The following is a 13,582-nucleotide window of genomic DNA, read 5'->3' as shown; positions in this document are numbered from 1 at the left end:
ATTTAAAATTCATATACAAGCCAAGTACAGTTCCTTCACAAAGCTGCACCAAGTAATATAAAGCAGCACGCGCCCTGACATATGGCACACTGTCAACGTCTGCTCTTAAGGCCTCCCTCAGCTGTAAGTACTTCAGCGTGCTCTTGTAATTGCCCGTGTCCAGCCAGTCAAACAGCATCTTCCCATTTTCCAATTACCATAGAGTTTTGCTAATTTTCCCTCTCAGCTACCATGAAAACACAGGCTGTGAGGATAGGTGGTTTAGAGAGAGACTGGTTAAAGTTTATCTTCAGCTTTAAAGTTTATCAACTGCTTGTTTAACAGGGGGCTTTCACCTGCCCAGACAAGATGTCTGTTTGCTGGTCTGTGTGTGAGTTATGCAAGGAAAAAGGTAAGATGAGAATCAAAATAATAATTTCTATCCCAGCGTGCCCCTCTGGGAAAATCATCTTTGCTGGTAGCTCTTGTGACAGACCTCGTTCTGAAAGGTGCAGTTGCCATGTGGCTTCAGTCACCTTTTACTAATAGCTGTGAAACATCTCTGGTTCTTCCCTTTCCCTGGTATATTAAGTTTTCTTGCAGCACACTCACTCACATCACTGTTATTTTCATTTCCCAGCACCGAAGAGCGGTGGCTGTGAACCTGACCCAAGAACATCTCCCCTCCGGGCTCCTCGCAGCAAGAAGCCCTGCTCCAGTCTGTGCCAGGAAAAGACAGCTATGGGGACATAACCTCAGGCTTCAGCATCCTCTGGTACCTCACAATGTTTGCATAATTTCCAACGGAATGAGACACAAGGGATCTGTGATGTCTCTGCAGCATGCTTTTTTCTTTCTATTCCCATTTAATAGTGCCATGCACAGGGAAAGGCGTGTTTGGGGATTCCAGAGATAAATCTATTGGCAGTGCTGTGCTGGCCCAAGCAGTAACAATAAAATGTTGGGGTGTGGAGAGGTCCCAGGCGTGTGCTTCAGGCTGTGGCTCTTCAAAAGAGCACCCAGCTGGGCGGCTCTGCTCTGTGTGAAGTTGGGCAGAGTCCTTGCTGCATTCCTCACGATGCTGCTACACACATTTGTGCAATATTTGGCTTATTTGTGCAACGTAATTAATGAAACATGTCTCATTGGCACCAACATCCCTAGGGACCTAAAGCAAATGGGAGCCTTTGAAGCCTTAAAGGGTCTTAAATGCAGAAAATATTTACCACAAGTTTATTAAATCAAGCTTTACTGGTAATAAATTAGCAGCCTGTAGACATGCCTTTTTCTTGAGGATCTGACATTAATCTTCTAGAAAAATACAGTAACGATTTACAATTTTCATAACACCTTCCCTTCTTTCAATTCCCAGGCATTTTGCTTCCAGAACTCCTACGTTTGTTCAGGTCTGCCTATGGTGAGTTTCCTGCAGAAAAGGGTGATGAGAGAGGGACCCCCATTCGCGTGCCATTCTCAGGATGTCTGTGAGGGAAATGAGAGACATCAAGCCTTACAGCGTGCTTACAGGCGCATGCGAGCAAAACCCCACACGTAATACTCATGTTATTCCTTTTCACGTAGCCACTGATCCATGACGCTGGAAGTATTTTAAAGACATTGACCCAGAGTCTCTGTAATGGAGCTGGGGGTGGCTGAAATGCCCATTCTGCTCCTACATCTGCAGTTTAGGTTATGTGATCTTACTGTGCTGTTTCAAACCCAGAAAACACTGGGGGGGGTGTTTACAGATTTGCACATCTCTCACACTGCGCCATTGTATGGTAAATTACGTTGGAGCCTCTCCTGAGCTCATTTACAAAAGCCCATTGTGTGAGGGTGTTATATATCCCACGTGCTTGGCCTGGGACTTATACGTGTGTCATGAAAGTGTTGGTGAGCTCGCATGAGAACTGCTTTCTAGTATTTCTGTTTGGATTTTTAATGACATTTGTGCAGGTGCACAGCTTATAAAAGGAATCCATGGAGTTGTTCCACAATTCAGCTGGAGCAACAGGCATTCTTAGCAAATCTTGATTTTTAGTGGTGACCTCCAAAATTGTTGCTGCATCACTTAGAATTACTCATTTTTATTTATTAAGGGTGTGCTTGAGTATCTTCCCATTAAAAAGGGAATATTCTGTATACAGCTGGGGGAGGGCTTGTCCAGTTCAACGAAAGCTGAATTAAGACCAGGCAATTGCACTCGAAGACACGAGCAGTTGTTAATAAGCTTACCTTTTCAGCATAATGCTGTTTTACTGTAATAGATGATTAAGTTTTATTGCAAGATCAAACCTGTGTCACGTAGTATATTCCTGGCTGTGTTTGACACAGCTTGATAACTGCTGAGAGGGATACCTGTGGCATCTGTGAGCTTAGGGACATGGTTTAGTGGGTGGTAGGGGGATGGCTGGACCAGATGATCTTGGAGGTCTTTTCATACATTGATTATTTTATGATTCATGCTTTCATGACAGAAAGGGCTCAGTGACAGGACTGACCTCAACTGTTCTTGCCCTTTACACCTTCCCCAGTTCCCACCCCAAGCTGGCCTCTCCACCTTTATTTTTTTCCTGTTTATTTTTAAGTTGGATCAGTTCCCTGAACTGGACCATATAGACTGGTTGCCTAAGCAGATGGACCAACACAAAAAGGACTGTGGTACAGAGAAGAGGAGAAAAGGAAAAAAAAAAAAAAAAAAAAAAGCAGAGGGAGTCCTGAATTATTGGAAACCACAACGGCCTCAAAAGTCTCCGTAACGTGAAACTGCAGATAAGGTTGGTCATAGCCCGTGACATGCAGCTGACAGCTGAGCCCATGGGAGAAGAGCTTCCCAGCAGCATTGTGCAAGGGGCTGATACCGCGTCCTCCTAAATCTTGGAGGGCTGAAGCTTATTTGTACAACAAACAAGGCCCGATTGGAGTTTACCGTGCAGAATTGTGCCTCTGTAACACAGTTCAGCTGTGTGTGTATTTCATGGCAAAGAAAATATAGTGATGACTTCCACTAGGTTTCTTCATCAGTGGCCATTGCTTTAATGCTCGTTTGACTGGTTAAGTTAAAAGAAGTGCATTGGGCAGGATTCTGAATAAATGTAAATTAGAATTGACTCATTAAAATATTTGGAGTTACAGGCACAAACAGGATCAGAGTCAAGCCACTTGTCCTAGTTTCTGTCACACAAACACTAACCCTTTATAAATCATTAATTTCCAGACTGTTTATTATCCAGGGGAAGTAACAAAACAGTAGTATCACATAACACATCCTAAGAATGCCTTGTTCATTTTAAGAGCAAATAAAACTAAATAGCACCAAGTTGTTAGTGATGCAGCCTACGAGACCAAGCAGAAAGACAAAAAAGGGGAGCTTAATCAGGCTAAGGCCACAAAATAAACAGGGGAATGGGTTGGGAAAAAAATAAAAATAAAAATAAAAATAAAAGTAGTACAAGAGTGACTTCACATAGAGTATCTTCACATAGATATTCTTTGTTTATTATCACATGGAAATTCTCCGCTCGTTACATGGTGGTGCTTTCACTGGGGATGCCACAGCCATGCTATCGGGGTGTGAATGCTTTCCACAGCTGCTGTCACCCTTCGTCAGCTTTCTCCACAGGCAGAGAACAGAGCAGAGTCACTGTTTCAAAAAATAATAGTCAAAATTAATTACTCTGTCAAGAAAACAACCTTTTTGTTGTTTCATTTACTAGCCCCCTCTTCTAATGTGTTTGTCACATGTTGCCCAGAAGCTGCCCATGATGAGGAAAGGACATTAGCACACAGCTGAGGATGAAGCAGAGAAAGTGAGCACCATGTCTTTCCTCACTAGGACTGTGCTGAAGTTCATGGCTTGCCTTGCCATGGGGCAGGGGGACATGCCTTGGCTGCAGGAGCCCACCTTGCTGCAGGAGCCCACCCGGCCATGCCAGGCAGGCTGCTGAGGCACCCAGCCGTGCAACCTGCTTGAAAGCACAGGGATGGAAGTGCAAGGACGAAAGTGGGAGTTAGATAAAACAAGTTTTTTCTCATCTATTTTGTATCATTTCAATGGATGGTGCTGACAGCTGAGAGTGCACAGCTATTTATTCCTTGTACTTTTGCTAATAGCAGCAACGCCAGACACCATACTGTTTCAGCACTGTTGAGCCTTGCTAGCACAGGCTGTATTGGCTTGTTGTCAATTTAGCTTAAATCTGTTCCCAGTTTCACTAGTAAAAAGTCCTTTTCTAGCCAATATTACCGAGCTTATATTGAGCTGGCTTTTTTGCCAGCCTTACTTGTCAGTAAAGTATCATACTTCTACAAGTGATGTTAGCAAAACCATAATCCAGGCCTCACAGATGATTTGGGTCCATATGTTATTTATTTTAATCTCTTAAAGTTCCAAAACACTATATATTTACAGTCACTCTTTAAAGTTATTGTTAGTTACAAAATATTAGAAACATAGTTTCATCTATAAAATGTGTGATTAATTTAATCTTTACCATACTTTTTTTGCATCATACAGGAAACATTTTAGCCTGATGAATACCATGGATGTATAATTAGTACTTTATACAGTAAACTTGATTATAACTTACACTGTCCACCCTGGCTCCAAAAATCCTTGCAGATTTTAATTCAATTGCTGCACTTTATCTGGATGAAAGCATTTGAATTCAATTATTATTATTCTGCGTGCATTTGTGCCTTTATATAGGTTAGATGTGGTAGTAGTTTTGAAACAAGTTTAGTGGAAGTCTCAAATTAGGCATTAGTGTCTATATTTAGGCATCTATCAGATTTTAAATGCTGACCATCTGATTTTCCTAGCTGAGGTTTGCCTGCGTCGGGGTTTAATGGGCATTGAGACTGGAAGATAAAATTAAAAGGAAACAAATTTTGAGGTGTTTCTGAATTTTGATGGGAATTAGGCACCTGACCTGCCTGGACTATTGTGAAAGCCCCCTTACCTGCTTATCTGTACCTGTCAATGCTCAAATACCTTTAAAATCTTGGTAGGATGATTTAGATACCCATGTAACAGTAAACCCATTAAAAACCTCCTTGCTCATTTGACTTCTTCTTTCCATGGCTGAGAAACTTTTAGACATTTTTGGCATCGTGACATCTCTTGGGGTAACTCTGCCCTTTTTCATTTTAGCTGAAGATAACTTAGATGCTATAGCAAGTTTAAGACATTTTTAAAAATGAGATCCTCATATTGGCCACGTGCTCCTGTATTTAGGCATCTCCTGGGTTTAAACGCTGGCCAAGGGGCCGGATCCATGCAGGTTGGTGCCCTTGGCAAGGAGGAGGTGGAGGCAGCCGTGCAGCAGCCTGGGCGCTGGCTGCTGGAGGAAGCAGAGGCAGGCCATTCATTCTCCTATTACAGGCCATTCCTGTGTTTATACCATCTTGTTTAGCTTACTCCTAATGCACATCCTAAGACGTACCTCTAATACACATCCTAAGACATGTTTATGAAAATTCTTTATAAGCAAAATATTTTACTTCCATTGAGTAAGTTCAGATACAGAACAGCCTCAGTGCTGCGCCTGGTTCAACTGCGCTCCTGCTCTCTCTCTCCCCATGCATCTTTTCTTTGAAAATTCAGCCTTCAGCCCACCCACATTACCACAGCAAGACCCAATAATTGTAACATATGGATTCTCGGCCAATCTTGTTTTGTTCTCGCTAACATGTTTACAAGCAGTAATTATTCTTCAGAAGATTAAATACTGCTTAGGGCTGCAGAAGGTAAGTTGTTAGCTGGAGAACCAGCAACTGGATTTTGGATCCATTTTTGGTTTTAATTATTTAAAGGCTTCTTCAGAGCAGATCCCATATCCTTTCATGAAGCATGTGCTTCCTAGGTGTGATCCTCAAATCAACGGCATAATTGAACTGGCTAAACATAAAGAATATGCCTTGGTCTGAAAAAGATTTTGAACGTTTACAAAACTCATTGACTCCATTTGTGGGTGCTCAGCACTTCTGAAAATCAGGCAAGAAGCTTTTAAAGATGAAACAATAGCCTGACTCCAGCAGGAAGGAAAATAATTTAAAATTTCAAGAGAGACACATAAAAAGGGGACATGACATTCAAGGGATATTTTATTATTTTAGACAGCAAATTCATAGGAAATGCTTTTTTTCTGTGAAGTGATTTATAGTACTGTGGGACTCATGGTCACAGACAAGGATTTTAAAAGTTTCATGCGCAGACTGGATGACAGAACTATCTTTGTTTAACTGTAATTGCTAATAGCATTTCTGCAAGGGTTGTTTAACCTCAGGCTTCACAGCCTAATCTATACTCTGATTCTCAGGTCAAGATGAAACCTAATGTGGTGGCTGATTATCTTGCATCAACTTAATGCAAGGTCTTTTACACTGTCTGCTCTGAGCATCTACTGCTGTCCAGTATCAAGAGTGGTTATTGAACTAGATAGGGACCTCCCCGCTTTTAGTCCCACACAGCAATTTCTGCTGGTCTAAAATGAAGTGTTGGTGTTCAGACACAGCAGGGAAGGGACTGTGCAAATGCTCTGCAGAAGGATTCTGTCTGTAGGAGACAAGAGATGATGAGCTCTATGAGCACAGCAATACCAGGCTACTTAGATAAAAGTTTTCTGCCCTGCATGCTGTGATTTGTCCTTAAAGTCTCACTCCACACAGGCCCAATCCCACATGCCCCTAATCTCACATTCATCATCTCCCATTCAGGTGGGTGCCGCTTCCCACACTGCTGAACTCAGCCTTTTCCTGCATTATTTATGGTTATTCTGTTTGGGGGAAGAAGAAGAAAAAAAAAAGTACAAATATTTTACATCCTTTTTAAGCTCATAAATATAATGAATCAAAGGCAATTTGGCAAATCTGCTTTATAGCTAGGGACCTTGGATCTGCCCACTTAGTTAAACTCTGTCTTGCTGAGACATCTTTCTATGTCCGACCAATCTGTCGCTTTGAGCCCATCGATCATGGTGACGTGCTGTTCTTTCCTCATGTCAGGACGCTTGTTTCTTCTTATTTACCCATTACTTCACTTCCTGCCATCTGGCTCCCCTGAGCTTTCTTTTCCTTATTTTTAATACCTGTTCCAAGTTGTATCGCCACCATCTATTTGCCCACTGTGATAATCAGGCTAAAAGCAGAAAGAGACTGAAGCTCCTATTGCCATCAGGCCAAAATCTGATTTCCTGTGCTTTTTTTATTCACATATCATTGATAGTATCTGGAAAAATAAATATGCACTGGGTTTGAATGAATACATCTCACATAATGGTGAGATAAACATAGCATTCTGCCTCACAGGTATTCAAGGAAAAAAAAAAAAAAAAAAGTGCAGGTATTAGCTTCAATTTCCCAAAAATCTCCACAATAAGCCCTCTGAGATTTATACAAATATATGAAATGTTCTATTTACTTTCTGGGGGTTGTGACCTTAGGGTGAACCCCACAGAGACCCCACATTTTCAAGATTTTCTTTGTTATCATGTGTTTTAAGATTACTTTACAGATCCACAGAAGAAAGGCTTCTCATACAACCATTTGTTTCTCTAGGAACTCCAGTTCTAAATGAAACATCAAATATCGTGGGAGTTAGTAACCTGAAACCGAAGAGCTCCTACCAAGAAACTGCTTGATACAACATTGAGTGCTCTGAATAGCAGTCATTCATTTTCAGAAGTGCCATCAGCTGAAGTGCCATGTAAAAGTCAGGTCCCAAAATTACGGAAGTGTGCAGAAATATGTCCTCGGGTGAATTCAATCTTTTTCCCTCTTTCCTTGTGAATGCATGGATGGAGTTTCCATAACACTTTTTGTAGATAACACAGAATTCCATGTAGGGCTTGATTAAATAAAATCAGCATTTCTTGAATGAATGTTAAAAGTAGGGAGCAAGGTGGGAGAGCAGCTGATGGATGTTGGTGCTGGGGCCAGAGCTCAGCTGTTACACATCACGCCACTGATGTCAGAGCCAATTTATACCCACACCCAGGGCCTGGTGTCCTTTGCTAAGGGACCATGCCAAAGGGTGGGTGCTTTTCTCTGGCTGCAGATGTGTGTCCCAAAAGAAGAGCTGGAGATCACCTTCCTTAGGATTTGTGAAGACTACACAGGTGAATTTGTGTTTGTGTTTTGTATTCCCCTCTTGTATTGGTAATGTGTTTTGGCTAGGTGCACTAGGAAGTGACAAAGCATGCTTGTGGCTTTCAGTGGTGCAAATTTATCCCAGAGCTGTGCAGAAACTGGGGAGTGGGCTGCAACACCCCTGGGAAAAGCAAACCTGGGTGTTACACTGTGAAATATATGTGGGCTTCAGATGCTGTTAATTCTTTCTTTGTTTCACTAATTTTCAAGTTCCTTGTAAGTTTTTACATCAAGCCTTATTTTGATGTCACTGCTCCTGATAAATCTCTGTAGATACCTAAATATTCAAAAAACTGCTTAACCCCAGGAACACCCCCACTGCCTCCCTGGAAAAAGATGGGGCAGGCTATTAAAATAAATAAAAAAAAAAAAAGGGGGGGGGGGGGAGCAGGGAGTGCCCATGCTACGCAATTCCATGACTTGAGGTAAATCCACCCTAGCCCAGGAAACTGTATCCTGGGTTACTCATTGAGAGTATTTCTTTCTGAGAGGCTGGTTGTTTGTGTATGGCTGCCCCAGGCTATTGCAACAAAATTCCTTGTACTGAAGCAACTCCATTCATACAGGCGGGGCCTGAAATAATGTGCACCAAGGCTAACACACAGCTGAGCCTGATTGGGGAGCTGCAGATTTACATCCCAACTGATCTGACTGTAGTCAGCTTTACACACAGCCCTATCAATTGAATTAAAAATATACAGAAACTCCCAGCATGTATATCCATGCTGTGCTCTCCTCTTTCTCAGAAGGTTACAGAATGCATTAATTGAGCTTCAGAATGGCTGGTAATTGCATAATTGCTGACTAATTTCCCTTTCCTAGAGGTGAAATTACATTAGTAGCAAAAAGAAATTAAAATCCTGTACAGCTTCCTCGAAAGTGCTCCTGGATATGAGACCTGATCCTGTCCTGACTGCAGCCATGCTGGTGAGAACCTGATAAAAGAGAATTTGATGGGAGTTTTTCTAGCTGGGTCCTTTCTGTGCTGATTGATGCTCACTGCCTTGCTACACCAGATCCATCCCAGGGATGTGGCAGGAGGCTGCAGCTCATGCCTAGCTTAGTTCAGCCCCACGTGCTTCTCCTCAGCTGCTGGATCCGCAAGGGTTTTTTTTTTTTTTTTTTGGTGGTCATGGTCTGAGGAAATAATCCAACTGAGTTACAAACTCCTTACTGGCATTTTTCAGCCAATGCAGCATAAAAAGAACAAAATAGAGGTGGGAGCGCCTAGCTATGCTGCTGTTTAGCTTGGTGACATTTAGTATCAGCCCTCAGGTGGGAGGTTTTGGCTCTGTGAACAAGAAAACCCATCTAAAGTCTTGCTGCCACGCAAGGGAGAAGGCTTTAGTCTTCTCCCAAGTTTACTCTGTAGCTTCACCTTGAGAGAAAACACTGGGTCTCCTGACTGCATCTTTGTCCTCTTCTGTGTTTATACAGTCCTGAGCATACTGACTGCCCAAAATAATGGGAAATGCAGGTGATAGACTGCTCGCTGATTATCGTAGGTGGTTGTGCCTTTTCTGAGACCTGATGTGCCACGCAACATGCAGTTCCCTTCATTGCCTCATTTTGAGGGAGAGCCATGCAAGTTGATGATGCCTGATCAAGTCTTTCAACCCTTAGGCAGTGACAACTTTATACCTTCTTTGACACAGCTGTAAGGATGATAAATATACATGTATTTTTGAAGATTATTTCAGGTCTCTGAAAGCCCAAGTTTTCTAATCTTTTGCTTTTCCCAGAATAATAAAGGATTACCTCCATCTTAAAACCTATCAGGAGGCCTATTGCTTCAGACTCAAAATTGCAACTTGAGAAGGCTTGTAAGGAAACAAGTCTGCAAATGTATTTAGTATATGAAAAATGATTTTCTTAAAAACATACAAAACGTTCTTTCACCTAATTCTGTATTGATTCTTGTAGCATCATCTCCTTTTTCTTTCTCTTCTCTTAATGCATTTCTGTTTCTCCCGAACACACAAAAACCTGTTTCCTTTACAAAACAGAACAAAGAAGTTTTCCTTCCCAATCAGTAATTTTGTTTTCTTTTGTAATTGTAAAAAGAAACTCCTGAAAAATCAATATATCGTTGCCAAGTCATACGCAATCAGGAATGGAGCAAGCTTAGTAAATAAAGGAAATTGCAATTTTTTTCCTCTCTTTGGTCAGCCTTTAGTACATTCAAGGTGACTGCCAATCTCTTCTGTGTTTCTGGTTTGTTCCTCCCTGCAAATTTAAAAGTTAATCTTTGGAGATGAAAAGAAAAGTTTGAAAAGAATTGTTCTTGGAGTCAAAATTCCTTGTGTCCTAAATTACAGCAACCCCCACCCCGAAGTGATTGGCTCCTTGAAGTAATCTGACCTCTCTCAATTAACTAGCACAGAGATAAAGATTGTTCATGCTAAAGTTGTCACATAACACCAGGCTTAGAAATTGGAAAATCTCAAGTAAAAGAAAGATACCTTTTCAGCTGTATCTGTATTTTCAGCATAGATCAATATTTGGATTTGTTTTACTCTCTTGATGTGCAAAATTGAGGGAATTTATGTAGTAAAACCTAATAAATAGGACTTTTCATTGAATAGCCATATTAATTAAAATGCAGAAGGAAGCATTTACTAGTTGAACATTTGCGAGCTGGGGTCTATGTTGCTTCTTCTAGGCACAACTGTCACCTGCAAAATATATGCAGAGTTTTGGAGCTCAGATGTGAACTGCTTACAAACCCAAGTGGGACAGAAGAAGATGTTTTAACGAGTTGATTTGCACCTGCAATTAAACAGACACACAGGCTAGTCTAATTTACACTGAAACTTAATTGCAAGCATAAATCTTGTGTATACATGTGACATAAATAAAACCTCTCCTAGCTATTCATGATCTTTTACAAAAGAGCCAAGAGTCCCATAGCTCTTTTTTTCATGGTTATAGGTCTCATTTTTGGATATGGAATTGCTTTAATGCATTTGTCATCTTCCCTGAGAATACCTAATTGTGGAGTGACAAAAAATAAATCAGCATCCAATTTGTCTTGGAGTACATCTAAACACGGGTGCCACTAACAGTTAATCAGCAAAAGTATGGGGGAAACACAGGCATGTGTGCTATAATTTATTAAATGTAATTCCAGCTTCTCTGAGCATCCTACAAAGGTGTTCTGTTGCTTTTGCATATTTGTGGAGGGAGCCAGGATTGAGAGTGTTACAGGGAATGGCTGAAGGGATTATAGATTTGTTGAGGTCACTTTTATCTTCTAAACAATATTTCATGTGTGGAAAGGCACTTTGAAACTCCTACGGTGAGTAGCATATGACACTGGGTCAGCAGTCTTTACACAAGTGGCAACTTTTTGATGAAACCTGAAGGAGAAAGTATAAAAGAAGCATCCAAAAAATAATCAAGAAAGCAACCCAAGCTGGGTGTTTTCATCCAAGAATACCTCTTGCATAACAATTTATTTCCATATAAGCTTGAATATTTCAAGGCTTTTGAGGAGCCTAGATAAGGAGATTGAGGAGGCTAAGATGTAGAAGGCTCAGGAGACCTTAAGTCTGGACAACAATGGAGCACCATAGCCACCCTCTGAATAATGTTAATATCTTTATGGTGACTTGTATAGAAATAGGACTAGATACTTTGAGGGTCGAATTTTAATTTGTTTTGTGAAATGCCCTGTCAGTTAAGAGGCTGCTAGATTTGTTTTGTTTCTCTTGCAAAATAAATTCTCTACGTTTTTCCTATTTGAATTGTGAGCCTGCTGTTATTCTGATAAGCCTGTTTATGGTGTGACCTACTTAACCAGAGCTCTGGTGGCTCAAGGCTCACAGTAGTGCAAAGACTAAAGGCCCCAAACAGGAAAAGATATCATATGAAAAAAAAAGTCTTCAAGCCTTTGTCCTTTACATGCTGCAAGGTGTCAAGCACTGAACCAGCGCAGAAACCATTGTTCAACCAACTGCTCTTTTCAAATGGAAATGTCTGCAAAAGCCATGTCAGCAAAAGGAATTCGTTGCTTAAACTGTGCCTCCTAGCTTATATCCTACAATAAAACCTGTGGCGTATTAGTCCATACTTAGGACTTGTTACTAGGTTTTAAAGCTCCTTTCAGGCACAGTTTTAGCCTAATCTGGCTGGATCACTAGCACGGGCAAGATTACGAAACTGCAAGGTTATGTTGCCTTTGACTTGTGAATGTATGTCAAAAGTCTGGTTTATAGTTTCCACCAACACAATTGGCTTTTAAATAATATCTTTCTGCTGAAGGCTCTGCAATGGTACAGGACTAGCTACATCTACACAGGAAACAGGATCAAGGTTTTCAATAAGTCTGTTGATTTTTCAGCTTCCATGCACTGAAGATATATTTCCTTTGAAGTGCCTCAAATAGGGTAGTATCCAATTATATTTGTAATCCCAATCTAATTCAATCAGGGACTCCAATTATAGCTGATCTGTCTTTTAATCTAGTTAAAGTCTGTAGAGTAGACTGCACCTTAGCTAGCATAACAAAAATAAAATTCAAGCTGTTGAACACTTGTAATCAGGGATAACCCAGTTACAGCTGGAACTAGCTGAAAAGTGGGAGGTTTGTATGGAAGAAGGGCCTATCTTCATTTAATGCATCAGTTTAACTTGAAGCTTGGCTGAGAGCTAGCTGCTAATTACAAAGGACTGTAAGAAGCATTTTTGGATTGAGCCAGATACAACAAATATTTTAGCTTTGCCTAGTTTTCTTCCTCCAGAAAGCTTTATCCTGGCTCCCCAGCAGTGGGCTGAGGAGCAGTAATGCAGCATCACTTTCACAAATGCATCACCTTGCAACTCTCTGAAGCAAGTGGCTTAGCAGTTGCTTGGCATCTTACCCGCTTACTGAGGCCACAGCGTACCTGGAACAACTGGGTAGACATGCAGGTCTCAAATCCACCATCCTCTACACACCTCCACTGAAAAGCCTGACCTGAAAAGCCTCTGTGCAGTACACCCTGAGGGACAGCAGCCGACCTGACATACACAGACACATGGTGATGGTGCACCATTTACACCAGGAGAGGGAAAAATCAGTACTAAGGGGCTCGTAGATACAGGAGACACTGTAAAAGAGCTGAAAGGGGGGCTTTACCTATGGAGACAGCTCTGCTAGCTGGTCCTGCTACATTGGTATAACTGCAGAAAATAGATCGCTCTAGTTAATTAATCAGCAGTGAAAACAGCAGCTCCTAAACCAGTCTGATCAGCCACTGTAAATGGGGTTACAATGAAACAACCGAGCTTCCTAGGCAGAAAAAATATAGCTGGTTTATAGTTTATACCAGAATTGACTAGCTGAAGTGACTTGGCCAGCGAAGATATCCTATTTTGTTTAATCGTGCTTGGGGACAGCTATTAAACTTAATTAGTTCTGTCCCAAATCTCAGTTGCTTAGTTTCAGTGTATTTATCTACCAATTCCAGGTCCC

The 13,582-nt window shown here is 41.3% G+C and overlaps 1 long non-coding RNA gene across 1 annotated transcript; it reads left to right on the top strand.

Moving 5' to 3' along the window:
• The first annotated feature begins 322 nt into the window (after positions 1-322).
• LOC118176506 lies at positions 323-3,523 on the top strand. The gene is made up of 4 exons (XR_004755442.1): positions 323-391; positions 620-754; positions 1,352-1,396; positions 2,568-3,523. It is a non-coding gene; the product is annotated as an uncharacterized LOC118176506 (long non-coding RNA).
• Positions 3,524-13,582: the final 10,059 nt, after the last annotated feature.

Source organism: Oxyura jamaicensis, chromosome 20, assembly GCF_011077185.1.
Source record: "Oxyura jamaicensis isolate SHBP4307 breed ruddy duck chromosome 20, BPBGC_Ojam_1.0, whole genome shotgun sequence".
In the NCBI taxonomy this organism is placed as follows: Eukaryota; Metazoa; Chordata; class Aves; order Anseriformes; family Anatidae; genus Oxyura; species Oxyura jamaicensis.
The sequence above is the reverse complement of the archived record's forward strand: the minus strand, read 5'-3'. Positions and strand labels throughout refer to the sequence as shown.